General features: G+C 42.6%; 1 long non-coding RNA gene across 3 annotated transcripts; it reads left to right on the top strand.

Annotated features, from left to right (window-relative positions):
- Positions 1 to 1,628: 1,628 nt before the first annotated feature.
- On the top strand, positions 1,629 to 26,987 carry LOC120763779 (uncharacterized). Of its 3 annotated transcripts, XR_005704129.2 has the most exons (4): positions 1,629 to 1,771; positions 8,741 to 8,810; positions 10,855 to 11,495; positions 22,046 to 26,324. It is a non-coding gene; the product is annotated as an uncharacterized LOC120763779 (long non-coding RNA). The 3 variants fall into 3 exon arrangements; XR_005704130.2 differs by lacking the exon at positions 10,855 to 11,495 and having other exon boundaries at positions 22,046 to 26,987; XR_005704126.2 differs by lacking the exon at positions 22,046 to 26,324 and having other exon boundaries at positions 10,855 to 12,298.

Here is a 26,987-nt window from a genome sequence, read left to right as displayed (position 1 = left end):
TAGAGAAAAGCTCCTTATTTTCTGAAGAAGCTTTGTCTAGATTTTCAGAGTAGTAAAGTTAATTTTTTGTTGTCCTGTGAGGCTACCTACATGACTGAACTGAAGAACTGGCTGGTAGGAAATAATTTCTCAGCTGCACAAGTGCCCACTTCTGCCAGAAAGTACTGGATTAGAGCTCTAGCCCTGGCCCGGGCTGTGGAGAAGCCTTTAACCATCCTTTTAGTCCTCAAATTCTCCTAAACTATTTTCAGAAATTTTTAAAAAGAAACGACAGCTGCTATACTGGTGAGAAGAACACTCAAATGTGAACAGGGAATCTTGATTAAAAGCATCCCAGCTCTGTGTATGTGTTTCCAGTGAACTTCAAAAACTAGAAGGTTCTTCACTGAAATGTTTTACAGCACCTGTTGGCCTTGCATGTCCCTCTGGTACAGCTGTTGCTGACAACCTGGCAAAAATCGATGCTTGGCCACAGTTGCAGCGTGTGTGTTTGTAAGGTTTGTGAGGTACTGACCTTCCTTTGAATCTCCTGGCAAACTCACAGGAGGGTCCCAGTTCCTTGGAGGCACTGGTCCTCTCGACAAATCTGTGCAGTCACATTAAAATTCCTCCAGCATTCTGGGGGTTCCAAGCAGCTTTGATAATTTCCGTTAGTAAGTTAGCTCCATTTAGCATTGCTGTTCAGTTTAGATCTGCAAGTAATCTTGTTTAGCTGTATCACCTTGTACTGGACAGGCTGAAAATAGAAATAATTACATGCACCAGAAGCCAACTTTGTTATGTAAAATGGAAAAAAAAAGACACCATCAACACCACCACTAGCAAAACAGCCATTGCCCATTATTTTCCCTTGTAGCCATTAAAATTAAGTTGAACAGATTCCATGAGTTTTGAAAGAACATGGGCTAATTTCAGAAGAGAAATGTCCCAAATTTTGCCAAGTTTCCCTTTGTCTTGTGGGAGCTGGCTTGGGTGGTTGAGCACACTGGTAGCACATGGTGCATCCAGCCATCTCCAAGTGACCTTCAGACTGGAAAACAAGCAGTGGGTGTATGTCAAAGGGAGGGCAGGAGGCACAGGGATGACTTGGAACGAGAGGGAATGAGAAATAAGCAAAGCATTGCAATGCAAACAGAGATCTCCAGGGATAGTTTCAGTCTTGAAACTGAAATTAGTCATCTTTGTCAGAGAGCTCTGGTCTGGCGGTGTCAGGGTGCTGAATCATATGGGTCTTCATCTGGTATCCTGCAAGGAATGTTACCAGCCCTGGGTGGTTTTGTTGAAAGAAGGAGATGTCTGTGTCTGACCAGGTGCCTTTGTATAAAGTGAATATGCTGAACTTTCTGGAAACAGATATTTTGCAGCAACAAAATTGATTGTGGTTGCCACTTTAAAACTCCGCACGGCTCGTGTAAATGGTTTAGGAATTCAGCTTCTGTTTCAGTTATTCCCACATGTGCCTTACTCTGCATGTTTCATGCCCTTATGTGCAGGATTAAAAATGCAGATGGCTGCAGGTGATGGCCATGAGGGCTCTCACAGGCTTGGATTGCCCTGATCATCCACCCCACCTGGGACCTAACCAACACCCTCCAACCAGGGGCTCTTCTTCAGCTCCATCCAGGACCTTTAGCATTTTTGAGGTGGGCTGTAAAAGTGGCTGCCTGCAGTCCTGCTCCTGAGTTGTGGGGATTCCCTGGGCTGACTTCTGACATGAGATACGTTGTGCCTGGTGCTCCTTTGGGGGACTGACGACCCTGCTTCATTCACAGTGAGTCCCCCTGTTTTGCTTATCATGATAACCCTCAGCTTGACAAGCATTTCCTCATATTAGCATGATTTTTCCTGTTTTATAAAAAAGCTTTCCAGAAATGTGTAGAGAGACTATATGCCTGGGGATGTATTATTTGTATTATTTGTATTATGTGTGATTTAGGAGTATAGTTAGATTGTTCTGGAAAGTATAACTGCTTGATGACTCAGCTGCTAGAAAACACTGACGTGACCTTGGTATTTATGATAAATTCTTGTTGCCCTGGGTTTTAGAATGAAAAACCAACATTTTAATAACTACTATTTGCATGTATCTTCCAAAAATAATCAAGTTACAGGCTTTGATGGCTGGGGGATTTCCTTGTGTTTCTTCCCTGATTCCAACCATTTTGAGAAAGCAATAGGCAGTTCACTTGAAATGACTGGTTGGCACCCTCTCTCCATAGAGTCGGTAAATATCTAATCCAAGAAACAAGATAAAATTATAATAATCACAAATCTGAACCTATATTGGTCATATAACCTGTGGTTCTAGGTGGCAAATATGTTCATTGCCAGAGGAAGAGTGCAGATGTTCCCTGGGGGAGACCCAGAGAGGACATGGGTTTGATAGGTGTGGCATTACCCTGGAGCCTGCACAGTTGAATGTGCAAGTAATAAGTTTCTCAGAAAGAACACTTTTTATCTCCTTTCTACTTAATATCATAATATCCTTGGGTTTAGTTGTGGAGAGGTTAAGAGGGTTGGCACTCCCATTCCTCAAGCTGAGGAGACAACAGGGACATTTACCCAACCCGCACTGGAATGTGCAGAGCTGCAGCTTCTGAGCTGTGAGAAGACTTGCAATTCAATTTGTCTCCTTCGTGCTTAACAACCTGAGAAATGATGAACGTGGCAGGCCAGCTGTGGAGGATGGGTGATTAGATGACTGAGGGGAGAGAAGGCTGGCTGCTAATGGGCGCAAGCAGATACCAGAGCAACAGGAGCAAGAATGCCCGTCAAGGGATACAGTAACAGGTACTGCGGCAATATATTGTGAACCTACGGGGCTTTGGCTTAAGACATCTGAGGCATTTAAGTGGAAAACAGACATTATTTTCCATAGGGCTGCAGTGCCAGACAGGATTTTTATGGAGCATGGAACAGGGCAGAGAATGGTATGTGTCAATGAGTCAGAGGAAAGGTGCAAAGCAGTTACGTGGACATGATAAATAGAAAAGATGGAATTACCACTTTAGGCAGCTCTGAGACTGCAGATACAGACTTAGGTGTTTAGCCTGATCAGGGAGTATCAGGCACTGTAGTGCCTAGTAGAAGAATAGGTTTTCTTCACTAATAGAGTAGTTCAGGTTAATGAAGGAAGCAGGATGCTATTAGAATTTAATGTGCAAATGTATTAGGCATCTAAATGGTGATTCATTAATAGCTGCAAAGGAAGATATTCATCCTTCATTTTATATGCAGTTAGATGCTCTCACTTGGAAGCCTCCCCTAACACACTTAATTAGCCTGAAGAGGGAAATTATGCTCCCTGCCTGCAGTCCTGTTATTCTGGTCACTGAAGCAGCCTCCAACCTAACACACATCCTATGGGACTGCTGTGCTAAAAATAGCTGCCCACTGCTTAGAGCTGCAGCAGAGGGCATGGCTGCAGATTAGACACACAGACACCTACAGCACCCGTGGATGCCAAATTCCTGGTTAAAGCAGATGTGCACGGCACGCATCTCGAAGAAGTGTTAAACAATTAACAGTTGTACAATTAAAACCTGTAGCGAACTGTCTAGAGCATAGGAATGTTTTCCCCAGGTGGGAAAAGCAGCTTCCCACCTGACTGTTGCCACACTTCAGGAAGTGGTAAAATTGGATTTCTGCCTAGATCAGGACTCGAGATGACTCTGCTCTGCACAGTCCTGTGTGGTATTTATACACCAAGCTATTCCCAAGTAACCCACCTCTAAATTAGTGTCAGCACAAGCCCTGTAGTGGGATCACCCAATGTAAATGCATTGCCTTGCACGCCCCAGCCTGCAGATTTAAGGTGAGGATTTTGTATCACTCTTTGTATCCAGCACAACAATTTAAACCTTTTGAACGGCAGGGACCTGGGGAAAAGGATATGACTTGCAATGAAAAATACTGACTCCTTAGGCCCCCTTCATCTGACTGACTATGGCCTGGGTCCTAGGCTTATGTAGTCGGAGGCATTTATGTGGAAAAAGCCCTTTCTAGGAACCTTTTAGACCAGGACTCCAAATCCTTACTCCATTTAATATTCAGAGCTAAGGAGTGTCTTGTGATCCATTGTAATAATTATTATCAATAACCTTTCCCATACACTGGGTGGATACTCTATAAAATTCCCTGTTCAGAAGCCAAGTCAGGACATTCAAATATAGGATGAACACTAAAAGGTGAAAGTGAGACAATAACTATGTTTGTTTTCATTTTACCCTGTTAATACCAGTGCTGCTTAATCTTAGAGATGTCACTGGAATCTGATTTGGAGATAAATATTTTAGGCAACTGAGCTAAACAGTAGGCATGTCAACTTTTTTTAAGAGCCAAAAGTTGTAGAGGCTTAGGTTATATTAATAGGAAATTTTATGGATGGGAGGGAGAAAAGCAGAAACTTTCAGATACAGTCTTTCTTCATAAGATTTACTGTTCCTAAAATCATTACCAACATAATTTTTGTAAAACAAAACAAGCCACAAATATTGTTTCCGTCTCCAGGCCTGGTTTTCAATATATTTCTATACAGGCCATTATGGCAAGGCTTTTCTTAGGGCAAATTTTACCCTGAATAGTTTCATTATAAGAAGGCATCTTCTGATTTTTGTTTTCTTCCCCTCTGATGTTTGTATCACTGGTTTTTTCTCCCTGCTCCTTTTTTCTCCCTGCTCCTCTCTTGTCACTTTACCACCAAGAGGGCTGCAACAAAGGAGAGAGGAAGGTGAGAAGGGGAAGAAAACAAAATCTAAAATGCAGAGCACCATAAAACTGCATTAGTTTTCTTAAATAGAATCAGGAGAAATGATATTAAAATATCACAGGTGGATTTTATGCCAAAAAGGCCTGGTATTTTGAAAACCTGTCTTTCTAAGGTGCTCTTCTGCTTCTGCTCCCCTTGCTGTCCACTTATGTCTTGCTGAGACATGACTATGGGACTTAGATTGACTTTTAGTTTTTAACTTTTTATACTTCAGTTTGTGTTTTAACACAGTTATCAATACTGCATTAGCATTCTTTTTGAAGGCTATTTAGTAATTAGTATTGTAGAAGAGACTTTTCTAAAGCATAGTCAGCGAAAGACTATACGCCATCTCATTTGTCGGTTGGCATAGTAAAATTGTTGCCAAAATACAGATTTTCAAAAGGAAGATGCGCTAGCTGAGGCTGCAAGCCTGCTACAATGACACAATGTAATGTATTCTATGCATGAGTAAGTTTTAAGCGCTTCAGCATGAAAAACTGTTTTCTTCAAGTCTGAGTGTAACTTGGGAAGGCTTAGGGATATCTGATGCCCAACTATGTGCTAATTTGTTTATACATGTTGAACACAGAGGAGGACTATTATCTTTTCTGTAGATTTTCTGCAGAAAAGCTCATCGTGTTCCTGCTCTGTAAATGAAACCTCTTTCTTGACTCGCTAAAGTTAATGGCAACCTTCCAAGTTTTCCTAGCTCTAGTCAGGGCTGTTGCTGTTGACATTTGTTACAGGGAGGGAGGGAGGAAGGAGCATTCTTTTGTTCTCAGGAGAAAAGTTTAATCCGTTTTAAGAGCAAGAGGAACTGACAGCGAGCATTTAACCAGATCAAGGTCACACACAGGGATTGTGTGTGGTGCATGCAGCAGCTGAGCCTCCTCTGCTAACACCAGAGTAAACTGGAGGTCCCTTTTTTCTCCTCCCCCCCATCCCTTTCCTAACACATTCCTCAGCTTTGGTCATCATGGGTTTGAAATTTATGATGATAACATAAGACAAATATGACAATCAGATCGGAAAAGGACTTGGTCATCCTTCCAGCCCGTCTGTCAAGCAGTAATGGGGCTCAGGCTGCGTCATGGGGGATGGGAAACCAGGAGTGAAGGTGAAGCAGAGTAGGTAGGACAGTGCCCTCATGGTGGCTCCCAGGCAGAGGGAGCAGAGTGGGCAGGGTGATGGTGACCTGGAGCAGCCAGAAGTCCAGCTGGACATGAGTCTGTTGTGACAAGGAGGTCCAGGGTTGGGAAGTTGAACTGTTGGGTCAGACTTGGGTTTTTGACAGACAAGGCTGGGCTCAGGGCCACCTACATCACAGCTTGGGCTGGGACCAAGAGCAAGGGCTTGAGCTTAATACACCGGAAGATGCCAAGAGCCCCAGCAAGGCTTCTCCCAGCTCTGCTTCCAGCAGTCAGGTCACACTGTTGCACCATCTCAGAGCCAGCCTTGAGCAGTGGCCCTCGGAGGGGGAGGAGCAGCTGCAGGACCTAATACCAAGAACAAAACTTCCCCCAGAAGGTTGGTAGGGCCATCTGTTTGCCATGTGGATAAGGCTGCTGCAGCGGTGGTAATTATTTGTGTCTGCTTGCTGTAGAAGAAGCTGGGGAGATTCCCCATGCCATTCTTTTTAGCAATGATTCAGCAAAAGCTCAGCCTAAAATTTGAAGTGATTCTGGAACAGGTTGAGGTACAAGTAAACAATGTGAAAATTAGCAGATTGCTGGGGCTGGTACTAATCACCCAAGTGTTCTGGAGGAGCTCAAGGGAAGACTGAAGAATGATCTCCTGAATGTGAAAGATGGATAGTAAAATAGCAGATGGAATTCAGTGCATGTAAATGTAACTCCTGGCAAAATTTATCCCAACTTCATATATGATATTCTGAGCTAACATTTTTTTATTCTTATGTAAGTGTGAAACTGTGGGTTTGTAATAATTCCATGAAACCATCAGCTAGTACTCAGTAGCAATGGAATAAAAGAGTAAATACTATTCCTTTATGGAAAGAGAACAGGGATAAAAAAATGTGACTCCAAGGATTACCCTCCCTGCCCCGCCCCAGCCTGCATGCAGTTCTGGTCCTCTCTTCTGTAACAAATCGCAGTGGGAAGAAGTCTGAAGAAAAGTAATTCATTTGAGCACAGGTATGAGATTATCTCTTTCAAGAAACAGTTAAGTAGGCTGAAATTTACATTTTCCCTTTCCAAGGGTGGACTGATGGTGTGATAGAGATCTCCAAAATCATGAGTGACACAGAAGAGGGGACTAGAAATTGACTTCTTGTTATTTCTTCTTGCATGAGAACAGTGGTCCATCAAGCAACACTAGCAGGAGGCAGGCTCAATGCAAACAGGAGGTAGTTGTTCCTGTGGGGTGAATGAGGCTTATTGTACTGCCTGATAAAGGATGGTTTGGAAAGGAGACGGGAAAAGTGTTTGGAATAGAGCTTCTTTGAGTCTTACTATCTAGATAAATCACAAGAGGCTCAAGGAGTCCCTTAAGGTTGGGGAGAGTATTAGTGTGAAAGTGCCTTCCAAGTGGATCTTGTTTTTTTACTTCATTTACAGACTCTGTTGAAGGCGGAAAACTGAGCTAGGTGAGGTCTGCTCAGATATAACTCTACCTTTTGTGATTTTACTCATATCTTTGTTTTTTACTTTTGAAGACAAAAGTCTAAATTGATATTTTGAATTCAAAGTACAGCTGTCCTAGGCATGATGCAAGGTTGCCATATGCTGCCATGAAAATTCACTGTGGCGTCCTCTGATCTGTCAGAGCTTCAGAAAATCTTTGGCACTGTGCAAGTCTTCACAGAGTACAACATCAGTGCTAAAGGTGAAACAGAGCACTTTGTCTAATGCCGGCTGCCCAGTGAGGAAGGTCACAAATCCAATGACAAGCCCTCCAGCATGAGGATACTGTGGTTTTATCCTGTCTTGCATCTATGAAGACAGGATGCTGTCTTCCTCTTCATGTGCAGCCTTCTTAAAATATTTGTTCCTTTCCATCCTTCTGCTTTTGTGTTTTGAGGGAATTTGCCATGAGTGGTTTCCATGGTTACGAGGATACGGCTGCTCTTGGAGTGGGAAATCTGCAGAGAGCAAATAGAAAAACCATTGCATCTGGGACAGGGTAAATGTGCTTTGTATCCATAATGGTCATTCTGCCCCAGTTAGAAGCTGATATGTAATCGGAAAAAAGATTTTTATTCTTAACCCCCTTGTCTTACTGTGAAATGTAGCACTCTCCTTTACCATTAAGTCTCCTTAGATCGCTGAAAACTCTGATTTCTGTGGTCCCTTGAGCATTAAAGGGCAGGAAACAGGCTATGTTGCAAAATAAGCTACTAAACCAAGTTGTGCAATTTCCTTGTGTAAGAAGGAAAATGTGGGGTTTTTTCTTTCTTATTTAGTTGTACACTTCCATTTTGTACTTTCCTCCAAATAAAATGGAGGAAAAGAGAGGAGCAATGGTTCTCTCCTTGCCTTTGCACTCTTTGGTAGCATTGTCAGATACTTGTGCCTCCAAGCAGCTCTGCAGAGCGCTTGGTTGAACCCAGGAGTAATGCTGGGCACATCTTCAGTGGTGCAGGGCACGCACAAAAATATTTTTATTAAGTCGCTTCATTGAAACAAAGTTTGTCATGAACCTTGTACCATGATTGTCTCTGAACAGTCCACTGCCTCTGCTACAAAATTTGGGGAAGCCTTCACCACAAATGCAGAGTATGAATTAGCATGCCTTTCTGAAAAGGTCGGCACAGAGCCACTGCACATGGTTGTAGCCTGGTGGGAGGCGCTAAGGAGGTAACTGAGCCGCTCTTTACAGGAACTTTTTATTCTGGAGTGGTAGCTACCAATCAAGTAACCTTGGTTAAGGCTCTCCTGCAAGTCCTGACTGTAGGGGAGAGAAAAAGCAAAAAAGCAAAATCCTGTATTAGAAATTGAACTTGATGGCTTCTCTTGCTCTCTTCCTCCACAGATTTTAACTGTAGTTCTTTGCTACTTTAATGCAGAATCACTTATCTGAGCAAGCATCAACACATTTCAAGGTGAGTGCAGTTGCATCTTGTAGATGCTGATAGGAACACTCAGGACTAGCTGAAGTTCCAGGCAATACTATCAAAGGATTTATTCTCATTTGGTTTGTTTTCATTAATTGTTACAAATCCTTCAGTTAACGGCAGTAAAAAATGAGCCTTTTGGCTAAATACACAAAAAATCCACCCCATTTTTAAAATGTATTTTTTTCTTATAAAGCTCAAGTTGCAGATGTCTTTTTGTTTGTAACTTCTACAATAGATTTCTGCAGTACTTGAGGAAAATAAAATGTGTTTGTGATAGAAGAAGCAGCTAACCATTTAGGGAAGCTTACTAAGTAGTAGAACATTGCAAATGGCAACAAATATTCAAATCCCAGAACAAGATATTTCCAGGCTTCCATATTCCAATAAAATGATTAAGATGAATGCCTTGCTATTTATAGAGGGTGGCAGCTTAGCACCGTAAGATATTCATATTTAATAGCATGCTCTTGTACTGCTGCCAGCGCTGAAGAGTTGAGGGACTGCTTGTTGTGATGGATGGGTTTCAGCCAGGCAGAGCCTACTGCTGATGCTCGACCACCGCAACATCCACCTGCCAGCCACAAGGTTCTTCTGACAGGGCAGCAGCCCCTTGATGGGGGCAATTTGTGACTGATATTTACTGGTGTTCTTAATCACCTGACAGATATGCCTATGGTGTCACTTTTTAATGCAGCTGGCAGTCCTAGGGCACAACTGTAGCCACACCAAATTTGGAGCAAATTTTGAGATATGCAGTAATAATTGTGCGTGTGCCTCTGTCAGCTAGCATTTGCCTGGCTCTGTGGTGTTCTAACCCTTTTACTTCACAAAAGTAATCTCTTGCAGCTTTGCCTTCTTCTTTGATAGTCATGCAGCAGTCCTAGAAAAATGTGGGGCTCTTCTAGTTCCACAAAAATTAAGATGGACCTTCAGGAATTGGTGGTGGATGGTACAAAAAAAGAGAAAAAGAAACCCACAAAGAAAGAAACCAGCAAGCCAGAAACGCTTTTGCAAAGCCGAGTTTATTGTAGCTGGGGTTTTTTTTTTTCACCATAGTACTCTGTGAGGAGTTCTGCCAGCTGTGTGAGATGAGAATGAGTAACATCTGGCACATGCTCATTAAACATCACATATGATACCCTCTGCTGAATCTAGTGCTAATTATGATCTGTAATGAGAGTTATTCTCCTTTTAATTAATGTGAGCAGGGTAGATTTTCAGTAATATCTACGTAAGGAGCTTACATCTGCTTTTCCAAAAGCAGCTTGGAGAAGCGTTTCACTGGACTGAAATGTCATGCAAACAGCAGGAGCAGTGGCTACTTCTTTAAACTGAGCCACAGGCCTGGCTGCACTGGAACTGTTGACTTGCTTAAGTCTGGTAATTCTGCAGTAGGGAGTTTGGTTATCAATGGGCTGATGTGATGGAATTCTGTCACTTTCCTTCCTTTCTTCTGGCTTGCTTTTTCCCCTGAAACACAGGTCTTGGACAAAAGCCAAGGTCTTGATCCAGCTCTTAGTGCAGCAAGTGGAAAGATGTTCATTTATGTGAGAAAAGATTAAGATGGCCCATGACAAAAGATTTAATTGAACCTTTTTTAGTAGTTAGGTTTGCTCTGATTTCTTTGTCTGTGTAATAACTTACCTTCTAATGTGTCCAGTTCGGAGTCTGACACCAATGCCCTTTTGCAGGGGAAAGGAAAGAGGTGTTTTTAAAATAAATACAAATATGTGGAGATCAAGACTTCTGTACAACTCATAACAAACAGTCTTTAGGAGAAGTAGTAGAGACAGGCCTTCTAAAGGCAGCTCAAATGCAGGCTCACGGAGCAGTTATTAAATAATGAGAAAAAATTGCTCCATTAGAGCCACTAAGGATCTGTACCATCCATGTGGCAATCTATGGCCAAGGATGCAGCTCAGCATTGGGAAATACAAAGGTCTGTCTTTGCCAGTCAGAAACTTGCCCCCACTCCTCTGCCAAACACATCCCAGAACTCCATTTCTAATGCACATCCTCCTTGTCACAGGAGCTGGGGAGAATGCATGTGTTCTGGAAGCTGGGGACCCCCATGAGGTGTGACTTAGATCACTTAACTGTGAGCCAGGGAAGCAAAGACAAGCTCTAAGTCATAGCTGAGAAGCAAGATTGCATTTCTTGCCAGAGGTTGGCATCAGCAGGAAGAAAGATCCCAGCTCCTGCTGAACCCCTGCAAGAAGACATTCTCTTGCCTTACCCTGCTGCAAGCTTCTCCCGGGATCCTGCTGCTGCTGTGGATCAGGCTGCCTCCTCTGCACACCACTGCTCCAGGCAGCAGCACCTTGTCCCTGGGCAGGATGGTCAGAACCTGCTCCTGCAGCTCTCCTGAGTGCTCAGCAGCTCTCCTGCAGTGAGGGGGAGCCCAGCACATGAGCCTCACCTCAAAGTGCTCTGCTGGGGCTGCCTGATGGGAAGAACTCCTGGTCATCCCAGGATTGACACAGGTGGATACACTGTGTAGGCTATGGGCTGCTGCTGGGCAGTGGAAGCAAATAATCTTTTGCAATAGGTTAAAGGGCCAGAAGACTTTGAGCTGAAACCAGGTGCTGAAGCAGAGCTGAGCGTGTCTGGTGCTGAGCTGATTGGAGAAATCGCAAAGGCATTTCCTCCCTCTGGCTTCAGTTTTATCATGTAAGTTACTACATTTGGTGAGGCTTCAGGAGCAGCAAGCAAATCCACAAAGGTAGAGCAGGGGGTCAAATGTGTCAAAAATCAAATCTGCAGAGCTATTCCTATCTGCCTTTTACTCAGTATTGTGCAACATGTGGCTATTGTGTAAGAGATAGCAATTCAATTACTAGTAGAGATGCTCCAGCCTGTTTTGAGGAAAATAATGAGCTTTTGGTGCTGTATTAAGGATAACTAATTCTTAGTTTAAGGTAGGCTTAAACTAGCCTGGTGAAACAGATCTAGTGTTTCCATTTAGAAATAAATGCCAGCATAATCCCTGATGTGTTATGTTTCAAATGAAAAAGATGTATCTTTGTTTAAAGGAATCACATTTTGAGTTTTGATTTGATCTACCAGCATTAGCTGAGTCTACGTTCTCTAGAAAATAGGTCACAGCAAGAAAGGCAGTTAAATTTAAAGAAAAGAAATACGAGCAGAAGTGACTAGGGAGATTAAGGTGTTCAGTAGAGGAATGACACTAAGTGACAAACAGCCCTCTTTCAGTTGGGCATAAATATTAATGCCTTCCACATTCATGCTAGACAGAGCCTTTTATTAAAACCTACTAAATAAGAAAATTGCAATCTGCATTTCTTACGTTGGAGACCTTGAGCCTACTGTGACTGCCTTGTAGGAAAAATGCAAAGCTGCTCTTGTAAATGGTCACTCTTTTATCACATGTGAGGGTGGGGAATTCCAAATCTGATTTGACACAAGGCTTTTCAGGACAGTAGCTTATTAAATAAATATAAAATAAATGCTAACATAATTTCCTTGTTGCAGGTGTCGATTTTTTCAGTAATTGTATTCCCCAGTCCAGCTTGCTCTCCAGCTATGTTTCTGTGCCCATGTTGTGAGAGTAGCCAGGGCTCTTGCTTGAATGTTCCCCTTTCCTAGCTACAGTATCTCAGCTGCTTGAGAAATAGAGTTTTGAATGTTTTAGGTGAGGTACTCAACATCGTGATTACACATTGTTCTTGTTTGCTATTATACCATCATTTTTACAAAATGGCAGCCTGGAAAAAAAATCCACCATGTCATTCTTAGTGGTGTAGTGCTGTCACTAGGGGAATTTTGTTTAAGATTGTCCTTTTCTAGTGTGATTAAAGGGATTAAATTCTTCATAAAATCAGATACAAATATTTGAGTTAAATATATGTACACATGTGTACATTTGTGTGCGTGTACATACATACATTTATATACATATCTATGTGAATATTCACCAACATTCCCATATGCCGAAGAAGCTTTACACTTTAAATGAAGATTTTGAAAATTTGGATGTAATTTCTGGGCCAGGACTAAAATCGGCTGATTTCATTAACTCTGTCCCTGTTTGTTTCTTGGCTGCTTCTCACTTTTCCTTAACTTAAGTTTTTTCAAACGTGAGGCATATGGAGGCATGGGCCTGATGGAATTTCTCAAAGGTATTGCTTTTGCTGAGGTTGCTTGTGCTCTTAGATGAAGCGAGAGCAGTGTGCACTAGGGAACTTCACACGAGAGCTAGCCTGGAATTTAACAGGCAAATTTAAAGAAAAAATGTAACCTTTGATCAAGAAACAAGCCTGTTTCTGTAGTTTTCTGCTGGCTGATGGCTCTTTATTAGTTTAGATTGGTAATGTTGTTATTATGAAAGGAATTGGTCTTTGTGATAGCTTTAAGAGGCTGTGACTCTAATGGGAGTTGTAGGAGGAAAAGCAATGACCTCATTGATTGAAGAAATCAGTGAAATCATCTCATTCATTCCAGCTGTTTCATTGATAAATGTGACATTATTCTCTCCACGATCTACCAGAAACAGGTGTTTTTTGTGAGCATTACTCAGTCAGAGGCTTTGCAGTAGGTTATACTTCAGTGTTGATTACTGGTGCACTCCAAATTCTGGTGTGTCCGTGCAATAGCTGATCTGGCATGGCAAGGTACAGCCATGAGGAAATGCTTGCAGAAGGTTCCTGTTTACTCTGAGCGGGACAAGAGCTTTGGTGTTGAAAGTAATTTGAATAACAATGAACGTCAGTGTCAAACCAAGTGATGAAAAGGGGTTTACAGCCTCCAATAAGCATGATGGCCTCAGGATGAAGCAAAAAAGGAGACATGTCATGGGAAGCCTGCTTCCAGCTCTCCAGGCAGAGAAGTCAGTGGTAACCTCTGTATACCAGAATCTGGCCAACTGCTTGTCCCCAAAGCAGCTGTCCTGAAGGTGAGAGCAGGAATGGTGGTTTGGTATTCTGGTTTGCATCCAGCAGACAAGTGCTTTGTAAGGAAGGCATAGGAGTGCTACAAGAAATTGCTGTCTTCTTTCTCCAAAAATGCAAAGAAACCCCAGCAGATTCTGGAGATAAGCCACCCTCCTATAGTCATTGGATCATGTCAGAACAGTCCTTTAAGAACAGTCCTTTAGAAACAGTTTTCTCTCTTAATCTTGCCAGAATTTTAATTCATGCAGGCAAAAGAGTTGGCATTTGTTATTAATGTTAACAAGATATTTCCCATTTATTACACTGATTCTCAAAAGCAAAACCAAATAAGTCCCTTTCTTTGTGGCTTGGAGGTTTTGTTGTTATGGGGTTTATTTTGGTTTTCTTGGTAGCCTGTCCAACAATTTAATGTCTCATTAAGCCTCTTGGAGGCAGAAACCATCATATTGTACTAAAGCTAATACAAGTCAGTCCTTCCTCTTGGCCAGGATATCATAAAAACTGCAAAATGTATCATTTGGAATATGAGTTTCCAAAGAACAACTCTGACATTTTCTATATCCTCAGAATGACTCTTTTGTGCTAAGCAAAATGTTACAAACACTGAAATTGTCATTTCCTGACACCCACTTCTGAATGCTCTAAATACTTTCTCAGCTGTCCCTTCCACTTAGTTGTTCTTGTTTGCTGTTCCCTACTGAGTGGCAGGTTAACAATAGGAGAAATAAGATAAATTGTCATAGGCTATTGTCCAGAGAGTGTTTTTGAACAAAGCTCTGCTCAGAATTAAAATCCTCATATATCATGTCCACAGCTAGAGACTGTGTCCAGAAGGGCCGCTGCTGTAGTCTCTGAGGCCACTTGAATCTTTTGGACATAGGTAAAGTTGAAAACCACCTTTCAATCAATAGAACCTTCTCTTATTATGAGGAACCTGGATTCTTGAAGGATATGTTAAACTGCCAGTTTTGGGTGTCTTACAAGACAATGGAGAGACCAAAGTCAGATACTTCAAAATGCCAGTGGTTTTGAAATGGGGTAGTTTTCATGGAGTAAGTTAAACACCTGTGGCATCTTCTTGTTTTTTCCAAACTAAGATATGTGTGGGTTGTGTTTCACTGCTTTGCTGCCTTAGAAAACATTCCATTGATGCATTTAATGATGTTACCTGTACCTCTTGTTCCAAGATCAGTGCATAGAGTTAGAGACAGAGCTGAGGCATATGCTCACACTTACTGGGGCAGGCTTTTGCCATTTCAAACATGTTTCTAGATCATGAGGAAGAAAAGTTTTGAAAATAGAAGCTTCTAACTTTTTATGGCTATAAACAAATGATCATAGACCTAGGGTCTGAGTATGATGAAAAGTTATTGATGGTTTGGGGGGGGAAGGGTATTTGTAAATAAAAAGCTCCTAAAATGAGCTTGGCCTTCACCTATAGTTTCATTTTAATGTGGTTGACACTGAGCAAAAATAAGGATGTAGTAGCACTGTGCAGGTGAGCTTTCTGGTTGACAGCAGTCTGCTGAGAATTGTAATTGCTTGAGACTTGAAGCAGCTTTATTTTGACTAACTTCTAGCTGTTATAGAAATCAGTTTGGAAACCCCCCTCTCCTTCTGACCATTAACCCTGTATTTTTCACTTCGGAATGGCTGTGTTTGGAGTACTCTCAGCCACCACCAGGGTAAGGAGCTCACCGGGATCCAGGTGTGAATGGGAAGATAGGCTGAGGGGTGGGGAGGGTCCCTGAGACCCATGCAGCATGTTCTTCTTGCTGCACGGAGCAGATCAGACCTGCAGGTCCGAAAGGAATGCCCTCAGAGTGGGTTTAGCTAACAGAGCCCTGGCCAGAGGATATGAGGGGTAGTTTTCTTGAGGTGTCCTGATCCCTCAGTTCTGGTTTGGGAATAAACGTTTTTAACAGCAGCCGCTGCAGCGACTCTTCCCAATAGACCAAGCTGAACAGGAGGCATCCCTTCATACTGAAGAGGCTTGATCTTGTGGATTTCTTGGGCCAAATGAAACTCATGTATGCAGTCTGCTGTCTGCATGTCCAGCTGTCTAGTCAGAGCATGATGGTGTCTTGCCTGTCAAGGCCTGTTTAGAGAGAGGACGAGCCCACCAGCCCAGCTGTGTGTCTTATATGGCTCCGGGGTGAAGGCTGATGTCAATTTAGCAGCTTATGTGCCTGGACATGTTGTCCAGCATTACATGACTGGCTAGCAGAGTACATTCTCTGGATTTAATTTACAGTGAAACCAGAGCAACAGATTAAATAACAAAAATAGTTGGGTAAATATGGCTTTTATTTACCCAGATTTCCTTTCCCCCTCCCTCCAGGTTGTTTCCCCACACACTGAACCTTGGTGCTTTCATGGAGGTTTTTCTGCTTGGACTTGTATGTACCTAGATCTGGCTGCATGAGGCTCCCCATATTTCAGACCTCAGCTCATTCCCTTCATCTTCCTCATCAGGGTCATTTTGTCTCTCATCACTGAAGTCAGTCAGCCACTGATTTGCACCAGTTGTGGTTTTGATGCAATGGTGCATGTGGTTAAGTAGGCAACACCAAGGCAGGCTTGTTGCTGCTGCACATTCCATTCAGGGATTTACTTTTTTTATGGAAACTGTTTTAAAATTCTCTCACACAGCACTAGGAAGTGTCTTTTCTTCCAGAGGTATGATGAAAAGTTAAGTAGGTCATTTTTTATCTTGAAGATATAAGGCTTGCAAATGAAATCTTCTGAAATAGTATCCACTCGGTAAATCTAGCAAGGGGTATTTTCGTCATAGCTTGATGGTGCTATCAAACAGAGATAATGCTACTGCAATTTGGGATTACTCTGTGGCACTGGATCACTGTTGGCTCTTAGTTTGAAGTAGGTTTTCAGGGATGTGAGCTTTCAGTAGCAAAGTGAAAATATTGTGGAAGTACAGTTGGTGTTCAGTAACTTTGGGGAAGAGCTGAACATGTGTGTTCACCTCCTTCTCAGTGTTTGCTTCACCTTTCCTTATAAAAGTAGTAAAGGCAGGGCAAATTGGAAAGTGAGTTGAAAAGTAAACCTCTCATGTGACTAGGAATAGCCTGAGTTGCTGGCTGCTGAGGAGTCTCCCTTGAATCCTTTAAATCCCAAAGGTCACTTTTTATGTGCTACCTAGATCTGGATGCCTAGAAGATGTGTTTTGCAAATCCAGCTATTTAAGGAGAAAGTTAAAAGCTTATAGAAGTTGGGGTTTTTTTCTTACTGATGATTATCTTCTGCTGAGTACCCTTCAGGAGCATAGCAGAAGGCATGAAGCATTCCTCTTCTGAAAAACAACTTGTTTATATGTTTATCCTGACATTGTAATCTAGGTCACAGAAGACTGGGCTGTACTTGTTTTCTCAGAATCTCTGTCTCTTGTAAATATGACATTATTCGTAATCTTTCAAGCAACATACACACACACACATATATATATATATATGCAAAAGTGTATGCATGCATACACTTTGTCTTTAGAAATAAATGCCTCCTTCTTCCTTTACCTATTTCTTGGGGCCTTCCATACATCCCAGGGTATGGCATTTACCATCTCTCATCCCTGCTATGACAGAGCTGCAGCTCAGGGCTGTGTACCCTGCCTAGGAAGGGGAAGAAACATTCCAGCTACTCCTAATTTTCTTTCACTGAAATAATTCATAGAAACTTAAAGCTGATGTTAATTGTGGATGGGCAGAAGAGGGATTGTTGGACACCAGGACTCCCACAAGACCTGACAGGTGTCATGTTCCCCTTGCATGTAAGGTGGTCATAGCCTAACACAAGGATAATTTCTGTCTGCATTTTTTTTAGGACTGTGCCTGCCTCTGTGTAGCACTTCCTCTTTGTTCATAGTACCTCTGGCTTTCTGGCTGACTATTTATTTCCAGGAGCTGCACCTCCAGCTGTACAGACAGCTCTTTCACCTCTTACATCCTACCATGTGCCAAGGTTGCTGTTGCAATAACCAGAGCATGCTCTCCTAGAGTGAAAGATAACTCATGACAGCTTGCACAATCCCTGCAGACATCTCTTAAACCAGACTACTTGCTCATTTTAGTTTAAGCAAACACAAAAGAGCACAAAGAGAAGGGAACTGGTTGTCTATGTTAAAAGTGACAGGTTCAATCCCACCTCCAACTTCTACCATGTATTTGTCTCTTCCCCTTGCTAGACACTGTTGCCTCTGCTTCAAATCATGAACCCACAGGATCAGCAGCTGATGATCAGCCACATTTAGGACATCATCATGAAAGGCATGGTCTATCCCCAGCTTTGTTTCTGGCCTGCAGCATAACCAGGAAGATCACTTGGCTCTTGTGCCTCAGCTTCTCTTGTGCGAAATGGAAATGCTGATGTTTCTCTGAAGTGCTACGTGAATCTATGGACAGGAAACACTGCAGACAAATCAAGTCTTATTTTTGGTCACCAAAATCTTGTACACAAGCGATGAGGCAACAGTAGGAGCCGCTGGAATAATGCAGAGATTTCTAATTCCACTGGGTGGCAGCTGAGACTGGGCTTAGGTGAGGATTAATGCTTTCTCCTTTGGGTTGAATGTAGTGATTTTTTCTAGAAGAGAATAGATACAGAACCAAGTCTACTGCAAGATCCTGATGCCGTAACCCCCTAAGATGGCAATTTTCTTTTTTGCTTACATTATTTGAACCCCCTATTTAATACAGACAATAAAATCAAGATTTTTTGAACCAAAAACCCCATCAAACCTCCTGGGTTTGGATTGCCAGTCATTTACAGTACTTTTAAAGTCTTACAAACAAAAGTCGTATCAGCAGAAGTCCACCCATTTTTCATTTGATGTATGTCCCAATGCAATCTTGGTTTGAAAACCAGGCCATGAGAAATCATGTCTCAAAACTGCATTTGTTGAGAAGGCAGATAACCAAACATCTTCTGCTGTGCGGAGTGGCTCGTGTTGCCTACAGCCACCTTCCCCCAGCTGTGTCAGGCCCTGGCAGAAACCAACACTTGTATAAAGAGCCACTGGGCCTGAAATGGCATTTTGGCAATTCTGTAGTGCTGCTAACAGGGAGATGTGGTGGGCACAAGCTTGAAGGCACAACTCAAAGCGGTGTGCTGTAAGGGAAGGCGCTGTACTTCATCGTGTGGCATCTGGCGTTATCTACACCCTCCACCACTGCTGCCCCCATTGTGAAACAATCTTTCAGTGGCATCTCCCACTGCCCATCTCTGTGCTGGACCCCTGGGATGTAGCTCTTTGGTGTCTGTTTCTTTCTTGGTGCTTTATATTGTTTGGACCTAACAAATGGACACCAAGCAATGCAGGGGATTGAACCATTTAGTAGTTGGGTCTTGTTTTTCTGTTTAAAGAAAAGCGTCCTGTGAATGATGGCAGCCTTAACAATTAGGCTACAAAGCTTTTGCAAGAACTGGTTAAATGCTATATTAGCACTTCAGGAAGAACTGCTGTATCTCCAAAAGAAAATAAGTCTTATTATCCTTGCTTGCTGGCTTTCCTCCTATTTCTTGAGTACCTTGTCCTTTCAAGGAATTCTTCCACAAGCCCAAGAGTTCTTTGCATTTGGGCTTTTGGAAGAAAAAGAATCCTTTCCCTCTTTCTTTGTGCTGCCCCAAAGTGAATTACACCATGGACTTTGACATAGAGTTTCTCATTTTTTATTGTACACTTATCTGCAAGTGCCACACTTAAAGATTTTTCTATTCTTTCTTCTGTTCTTACCTCTCCAGTTCATTCTGGGAATGCTGTTAGTGGATAGAAACAGGACTGCAGAAGTGCTCCAGGAGGACTCCCTGTACAGCTGTGCAAGGCTGGCAAAGGCAGCTTTCATAGGAATTGCCTTCAGGGTGGGCAGAAGGCATGTCAGGAACAGTAAGGCCGTGTTTCACCTGCCCCTGGAGTATTACTTATTTATTCTTCTGCCATAGAAGAACCATTCTCAGCCTAGTCTTAACATCAGAGAGATCTGACACCTGGGTTCTTCTTTGTCCAGCAGATTTGAGCTGCAGAGGAGAAGCAGGCTGCTCTCAGCATGGATGCAGGAAGTCTCTGCAAAGCTGTGTAAGGCTGGCCTGGGTGTCAGTGCTAACCAACACGGGAGGGTTTGGATGTGAGAGGGGGCATGCCATGTATAATTAGAGAATGAGAGAGCATGGAGGCTCATTCTTGGGGATTGAGTGTTAATAAGGTTTGGCAAGAGTCACAGATGAAAGAAGAAATAGTTGCGAAGCTAAAACAAGGCTGGCTTCAACCCTGAGACATCTTGCACGTTCCTGCTAAGATATGCCAATGAGCATGCAAAATGAGGGCCCTCCTTGTTTGTGTCTGAATTGATTTTTGAAAGGCATTTGATGGCCAGTAAGGATGAGCACGGGACAGTCGATCAGGCCTCCAGCAGTGCAGCCACAAGAGCGTGGAGCTGTGGAGCGCAGTGCAGGAGCAGGTGCCCGAGAAAGGAGTGGCTTCAGCTGTAGTATCTCTCTCTTTACTGCTGTACATCATTAGCAAGAAGCAATGCAGGCTCCAGCAGCGCAGGCTGACATGGTGCAGGAGACAATGAGGACGGTTTTACGTTTAAACTTTATAGATCACTTATTGCTGCTAAGTGGCACACTAAAAGCTAAAGAGCAACAAAAGCAAGGTTGTTGGATTTGCATCTGTTGCACTCATGGAATTGTTGTGCCAAGCAGTACTAATACACTGGAAAGCAAACAATGAAACTGAATTCTCTGCCTGGACAGCATAGATTATCTGAAGGGAGCCCCAGAAAAAGGAATTAATCCAGGAAAATCTGAGACTAACTTCAGCTCTGTAAAGAAATCTAGCTGAAACAAAATAATTTGACGTCGCTTGGCATATAGTTCTGACACTTGATGCCTTCCCAAAATAGTAGAGGACTTTAAAAGCTTTTGTCTATCAAATGGAAAAATATCCTCTACTTGTGATGAAATTGAGAAAGAACCTTGTCACCTTGGTTTTTCTGAGTTTTTTATAGCCTTTTGAATTTTCATAAAATGGAGTCAGATCTTTAGTTACTGTACAATATTAGAAGCAGTTCTACCTTTTTCCCACATATGTAACATAAACAAATCCTTTGTTTTTCATTTTCTGTCCTTTGTTTGCATATTTCTAACTTGAAAACAATTGTAACTGAGAGTTCGTCTGGCCACTGAGGCTGAAGGGTGTTTAACCCCAGAAGCCAATCTTTAGCCAGACCCACAAATGTATAAGAAGTAAGAAATAAACAAAGTGGTCTCTCTCCGCCCTGAATCAGCCTTGAGCTGGCACGGAGGAACCTCTGCCCTGCGAAATTTCTCATCTACATGTGATTGCTTTGCGTGTCTCAGTGACAGAACCTACCACATGTTCACTGAGCTGAAATACAACAGAAGCACAGTATACAAACTCCCTCCAAGAAGCTGTCAAATCCAGCCCAGTGCCCCATGAGGAATAGAAAAAGCATGAAAACCTTTACAGGGAGAAGCAGAGCAGGTTGCAGTGGACAACAGGAGGAGACTTCACCCTGCCCAGCAGTGCTGGCCTAGGGCAGGTGCAATTTAAGTGTGATAGAAAAAGTGTGAGCAGAGCTATTCATGCCTTGAGAAGCTACTCAGTTTTCTTCTGAATGTCAGCATCTCCTGAGACTACAGACTGTCCCCTGCTTGGTGCAGCATCATGCCCTCTCTCAGCCCAGCTCAGACCCCTCCTCCTTGGTTTTTCCCTCTGCTAGCTAAGAACTGAGCAGTAAAGGAAAGCAGCTCAAAAAGGTCTTTGGCTCCCTGCCCTGACCCTGGCAACAGCTGTGCAGTGTCAGGAGCCCGAGGTGTACCAGCAGCAAGCTCTGCTCTGCCACCCTGGCAGCACAAGTTTGCCTGTCCCATGCACCCCAGCTTGACCTGAGGGCATCCTCCTCCCCAAACTGGTTTGGCAGTGAGTTCCAGGCTGCTTCCTGCTGCTGCTGATCTGATTAAACAATAGGTAGAGAGATAAGCAAAAGGGTTTGATGCCACCTGTTTTTACACTGGCAGAACTACCAGGTAAGAGCATAGGGTCTGTCTTCCCTGGTGCTCCTCTCCCATCTTAGAAATCTGAGAAGAAATATTTTTTCTTTAATTTTATTTAATTTTATTAAAATGAATTTTACTGGCTTATTAACTAGGTTTTCTATCTAATTAATTTCAAGTTTCTGGTTAGAAGTAAAACTAGTTTTACTAGTGAGATGATCATGCTACTAGAAGCACTAGTACATCTGAACTGTTTCTTTTTTTTTTTCAACTTGTTTTCAGCAATGCCAGCTCAAAGATTCTGGGAACAAGAACCTATTCCCTTGTGTGTCATAAGAGTAGCCACACCACACAGAAAAGGCATAATTAGTATCTGGAACAACCACAAGAGAGAAATATGTACATGAAACCCAAGACTTGGCAAATGCTCTGGACTTAAGCTGGGGGTCTTTGAGGAGCTGTGGGACGATGGACTGCAAGGCGTCGAATCCTTCACTGCTGTCATTTCACTCTGACTCCTCAACACATTTTCTGCCTGTTGAGCTGTTTGAAAAACAGGGTCAAGTACTGCCTGCCTTACCCTTTTGTTTACCACAGCAACAGATGGATCATTCACTTGTGCATTGCTCAACATTTGAAACCAAAACCCATGTAATTGGAGCAGGGGACTTTGGGCTGATCTGCACAAATAGTTGAACTGAACTTGACTGTGATCAGTTATGGAAAACATCACTTGGAAACACAGTGTTTTGACTGATAGCAATTGTGTCTTAGCTTGGTAGTTTATGAACCCAAAACAAAGTTTTAAATCGATATGACAACTTACCAACTGTAAATTGCTCTAAGTCATAACAGATATAAGTTATTACAACTGTGTCCCCAAAGGAGTTTCTGAGGGATTCACAGAATTAGTTTAATAACTGATTGTAGTTAAACTGGTGGGAACAATTTTGTGTAAACCAGTCCTTGGGGCTGGGAGGTTTCATGGTGAATCAGGTGAAGAGTGGCACAGCAGCGCCTGAGGAGAAACATCAAGGACTGTTTGGAGCTTCACACATAGGTCTGCTTTGCAAGGAGGTCAGTGTGTGTCAGCAAAGCACCTTTTCTTTTGCTGTTGTTGGAAAGACACAAAGATCTTCCAAAAACTAAATCAAGAATGCTTATAACCAAGTGACACAAACTGCTAGTACAGTGCAGTTAAATTATGTTGCTTCCAGTTTTCTAAAAATGTATTAGCGTGATACCTAATTTTCAGCAGGCTCTGGTAGAGCAATTATTGCTTATCTTTGTCATCTGGCAAGATGCTTCTGGATCTAGTTATCCTGCCAAGTGTATAAATTCTGCATTGTGTGCACCATCTCCTTCTGACAGAAATTTGTTTCTGTGAGCGTGTCTAATCTCTATCAGACTTGCTCTGGGCATGGATCAGTATTAATGATTTTTATTTCCTAGCTTAAGAAATAGCAGCCAGGGTATGCATTATACTATTCCACTGTCCCCTGACTGAGGTTGTGTAGACTGGGCCACACACATACTGTGGTGTGGTATAGTTTCCTTGGAAAGATAACAGGATATCAAAGGAAGATTTGAGTCAGTGATGTGGGAGAGAAAAATGCTCAGTGCTCCTGCTGTGTATGGGCAGGAAAAGTCAGCAAATATTTTAAGGTAGCGGCAGTGAGAGCACTGATCACACAATTTGCAGCATCTTTGGAGAGTATAGCTCAGATATCATTCCCTTAGGCATCCAGATGGATAGGGTTCAAAACTTCATCTTGAATATTGATGGCAATGGGAACAGCTGTTCACCACCATGTTAAGGTGTAAACAAGGTGTGGTTTAATGGGTGCAAAAGCATCTGTTTGCAAAGATCAACCCAACCTTCCCCACTAGATGCAAGCTCTTAGGGCGGGCTCCAGCTGAGCCTGTCCTGTGGGCCAGACCCAGACTCACCCTGACCCTGCACCCAGCCCTGTGCTTGGGAGGACCCAAAATGTGGCTCCAATGGGCCTGACTTCCATACCACAGGCTTGGGCTCTACAGCGCTGTCTGTGCACCTGAAGATGAGTTTACCATCACCTCAGCTAACACAAAGTGCCATAACCTCTTTTAGATCATGAAAGACAGATCATACACTGATCAGTGATATCTGCCACCTTTGACAGTCCTCTTGGCAGAGAGCTTTGTGAGGGATTCAACGTAAAGATTAATTTCTGTTGAGTCAGGGAAGGAGTAAGTGAGAATCTGGCTAACCCACACTCATTCTGTCTATGGTGAAAGGGTTTGGGCTCTTCTGGCCTTTTTTTGGTGTCATTGTTTTGGTGGTTGGTTGGGGTTTTTTTATACAGTTAGACAATTTCAATGAGCAGGATTAACTTCACTACAGTAAGTAAAAGACACCGTGCCCTTATTAACAGTCTGTCAGCCTGGACTTACTTCCTAAATTAATGTATGACAGGATGGGTGTCAGTTTCTGAGGAGTCAGTAATAGAGGGTGGGAAGCAGCGTGATGTACTCCCAGCTCACCCTCAGTAAATTCACTGAGCTGTGTACACATTGCACAGATAGAAACTGTTTGTTCAAGGATGGCATCAGGCTCCACTCTCACCACAGAACCAAGCTCATTAGGAGCTTGCAAGCCTCAAAAGATAGATCTTTATCTTCTCTACTTTAGGTATGAAATGCACAGGAAATACAAAACAATCCCTGGCTACAGAACACTGTCAGCATCTGGTGTTTCTGGGGGAAATGCCCTGGGTTTTTCTCCTGTCCCACTCGTGGTACTGCAAAGTTAATAATCTGAAGTAGTGTGCTCATGATGGCACAGAACAAAGAATTTTAATGACATCCTATTTATATCATAAAAGGCTCTGTGCATGTGTCACCCTTGTATTTTGATGTAGCTGTCTCTCAAATATCTTCTGATAGACATCTCTGCCAGTCATTGCGAGGCAGCAGTAGGAGTAAAATATGCTAGGGCATTTAACACAATACTGGGTATTTTTATTGGACCTGTATTCCTGGCTGTGTAGTACTCCAAGCTACACTTGGTTTGGAAGGGTTTTTCCTTGTAAAGAAAGGGCAGTGAGATTCTTATAGTTGTGTATTATCATGTGATGTGCTACAGCCCAGAGACCCCCACCCACATGCAGAATACCATTGTAGTCTGCTTGGACCAGGCATGACAAAGAAATACTAAAAATATGAGTGAGAGCTGGGGCAGAAGGACAAGGGTAAGAACAGCAAGGGAAAGGGGTGCTTGGCTGTGAACCCCTGCAGGGATATATGCTGCATGGGTCACCTCAAGCTGTCCTGTGGCTAATCTCAGCAGCTCCCACCGTGATTCAGGGCTTAGGAATGAGGATGCAAATGCAGGCAGCCAGTGTAGGCCCTGGTGGCTAGTGAGCAGTTATGTTCTCAAATCATCAAAACAGAGGAGAGACCTAGCCCTGCCATTAGTCTTTTGTTCCAGCTTCTAACCCAAACATAAATGAGGACAGGAGATGGTTGCTCTCAGCAGATCCCACCAAACTGGGAAAGCAGCAGATGAAATAGCTGCACAGGTATCCAGGATCTAAAAAGATAGTTCCTATCCCAGCAATTTTTAAGAAGGCCTCACTTTCCTCTTCCATATCTTGAGATTTCTTTCAGTGACCTCTCTCAGAGTATGAAATTAATTCTGGTGGATACAGACAATAGTTTAGTTTGCTGGTGCTGTAAATAATTTAATTTAAGAATTATATATTATATTTACGCTGAAACTTCCAGGATCAAAGTGACCTTGCTGTGATATGGAGATTCTACTTACAATAACCATCATCACACAGATGGAGAAATTACAGCTAACCCAGTATCACACAAAATCTCTCCATCACAGCTGAGAAGAAAATAACAATCTGTTGGTCCTTGGTTCCCAAAAAGAAGTATTTTTATAACTCTTACATGGCTAATAACCTTTGTACATCTTTGTGCATTAGTAGCTGTCTTCTACGCTGTATTTTTTTATAAATGAGCTTGTATCAGATGATGGATAATTGAGACTCTATCAGGTGCACTGTACTCTGACACAGTTTTCATTACTTTCATTACTGCCTTGTCCCAGCCTTCATTTTCATCACACTTTGGGTTTTTTTAGGTTTTATAAGAATGTGTGATCTGCCCTGGGAAGAAAAGACACAAATTAATCCAAATCTTCACTGTGCAAATAGTCTGAAATATCCCATCCAGTGTCCAGAAAGATAGTAATTTTAAAGAAAGGTATCTCTTTTCCTAACCCTTGGGTTTTTTTCAGTTTTTAATTGCAGCTAATGCTCTTTATTTTACATCTCAGTGGAGGCATTTAAAGCTGTGCAAAGTGAGCGTGTTTTTTTAAAAGCCTCCTATTTCACCCTGACAAAAATGACCATACACAGTGTGGAGCGATACAGAACTTTTTTTCTCCGAGCTGACTGGATCTATCAGTGTGGACGATTGAACACACTGGCATTCAGTTCTGTCAAAAGCAAAACCCCATAATGTGCCCTGTTCCAGCAAATACTGATCTCCTTTGTTGCAAGGCTTTCTGTATGCATCATTAGTCACTTGACATTCGGTGTACCCTAGAAACCCAGAAACAGCAGCATCAATGCTTATTTGTTTATATATTTTAAGAAACTTCATTTATGGTTTCACTTCAGTCACATCACTTCACAAATAATCTTTCATGAGCCTGTCTCATCAGAAAATAACTGGAGACTGGCCAACATGCCCATGGCCTTACCATTTTTATTCCTTACTCCAATGACTCAACTCACCCACCCACCCCACTAGGACCTCTGTAGTACTCCTGACCTCCCCGAGGGCTGCTAAAACTATTCATAGCTCAAATTCACGGACTGACTGACACAGAAGACCACATTCACGAGACATGGGTAGAGCTAAGCTGCTTTAGCTGTAGGCTTAATCCAGCAGATGGAGCAGCTGCCTGACACTGTGGAAACAGCCTGTATTTTTGTCCAGGGCAGAATGAGCTGGTGGCTTGCTGCACCTGGTAATTTTTAACTAAAATGTGGTCATTATTTTTTGCAAGCATCCACAGGTTCTTCCCCGCTGGATATTTTGGAAAACTTTTACTACTTCCTGTGCTTGTGTGCTCCCATTAAAATAGTTTCCAACTTCAGAGTTTGTCATTAGGCTCTTAGAGCTGGCAAGGCAAGTGGTGATCTCTGCTGTAAATCTAGAATGTCAT

Source organism: Hirundo rustica, chromosome 1, assembly GCF_015227805.2.
Source record: "Hirundo rustica isolate bHirRus1 chromosome 1, bHirRus1.pri.v3, whole genome shotgun sequence".
Lineage (NCBI taxonomy): Eukaryota > Metazoa > Chordata > Aves > Passeriformes > Hirundinidae > Hirundo > Hirundo rustica.
This window is presented reverse-complemented; position numbering and strand designations above follow the sequence as displayed.